Source organism: Tarenaya hassleriana, unplaced genomic scaffold (genome assembly GCF_000463585.1).
Source record: "Tarenaya hassleriana unplaced genomic scaffold, ASM46358v1 Cleome50, whole genome shotgun sequence".
NCBI classification, from domain to species: domain Eukaryota; kingdom Viridiplantae; phylum Streptophyta; class Magnoliopsida; order Brassicales; family Cleomaceae; genus Tarenaya; species Tarenaya hassleriana.
Genome location: NW_010967708.1, coordinates 630,912 through 632,868, shown reverse-complemented (window position 1 = coordinate 632,868; position 1,957 = coordinate 630,912).

Below are 1,957 nucleotides of genomic sequence, written 5' to 3'. Positions count from 1 at the left end.
AAAGAAGAACCTCAGACGTCCTAGATTCTGATGAGAGCTTAGAGAAGCTTGATTTTGAGTTCTAGTATTGGAATATCGATTCCAAGTCAAGGACATCGGTTTTTCTCTTCACGAATCCTAGCAGATACGTTCCAAAGCGTTGGAATTCATCCCGCCGGTGTGGATACGTGTAGAGGAGTTGTGCTTTCAACTCTCGGTGATTAAAACAGGCCCTGGATCGATTGATACTTCCAGATCTTGAAAGAACGAGGTAAGTATTCGAATCCCACGACGATATACACGATTGTTCGGGTTATTGCACAATTGGTTTTGTGTGACGTTTGGCTAGGTTTAGATCTTTCCTTCCGCTGCGTGAAACCTAGAATCCAAACCCTAGATCGATGAGATCGCATGCTAGGAACCCGAAGGGAACCCCAACATTCAGCCACATGATGACTTCCAGCGCTTCATGTATCAAGCGACGCTGGACATGAGGAATTCGGTAGACAGGACAGTGGTCGACATTAGGAGTTTGGTTGATAGCGCTATGACGGACATGCAGAGCCATGTAGACTACGAGATGACGAGGATGTACACCAGATGGTGTGGGACTTCATCCCAGCTGGTTGATCAGATGTTGGCGCTCAGGCTACATCACGATGCATTATACGAGGAGTTCCGCGGATTCCGCAACCGGATATTCCCAGATGAGCAGCCACCAGCACCCATGGAGGACGACAGAGATGATGCACCAGCTGATGACTAGACTGTAGTTCAGGTATGTCTTCCCTTTTCTATATTAGTAGCGATGTTTTAGGCCTTTCAGATGTATTCTTGGGACTCGGATTTTGTATACTCTGGATTCCTTTATCTGTATGCGGGTCTCTGTGTTATTTTTCGGATAACGTTTCTTGCTTTATGAGCGTTTTTACCGACACACGAGAGATGATTATCCATTTTCAAGAGATGACGATTGGATAGATTTTGGTTCACAAAGTGTGTGAGAGCTCTTGCGTTTGACGTGAGTTAACTTCGTTGCGAGCGAACGAATTTCGCAGAGCTAAATTTCTCTATCCCTCTTATTGGTTCTTTCCATATGTTGTTTTCGATTCTACCTTTTCGGGCGAGAATCTACATCGTGGACGGTGTACGGTTCAAGTCTGGGGGTGGATAGATAGGCCTATCTACTTAGGATTGCATTTAGTTTAGGTGCATTTTATCATGGCATATAGACTTAGGAAAATTTTTTACTTTTTGCATATCACTTTGCATTAGTTGCATTTACACGCTTTTTATATTTTTCTTCATATAGTGGGTTTTTGTTAGGATTGCATGATTTCATTTTTCTTATAGATTTATGTCCATATAGGTTCACGTGCATACCTCAAAAATCCGTTTTGAACATCATTTGGAAGATTCATGGGATGATAGAGTCGGAACGTCTTGATGATCTAGTGATTTTGTAGAACGTGGTTGAACCGTGTCGAATTGATGGTTCTCCAGACTTTCTATTTAGTTTATGGGATAGGATTGTTATTTGGAACCTACGGAGTTGAAACGACTATATCTAGGTTATACATTTCGTTTAGAACCTTTTCCAAGTCTTGCAGGTCGATGAAGTCTATTCAATGAATACCTCGGGAAAATAAAGCATCTCAACACTCCGCTGTCAAAATCTCGTCAATGAAAATCGTTCGAGGACATGAGTGCATCGATCGATGGTTCGGGTCTAAGTTGTGGGTCAGACATCGCATTCAAATGAAAAAAAAGAGAAAAAAAGGAAAAAAGAGAAAAACGATGTCCTTCAACTTCAACGTCCTAGAAACCCGAGATGTTAGCGTTTGATAGAAAAATTCTACAAAAAGGTAAAAATATAGGTATGTAATAGATCTTAGTTCGAAGTGTTGGTTGTAATGCTCTAGGATGATCCGTGATATGACATTTTGACTTTGTATTGATTCATTGATTTATGAATGCA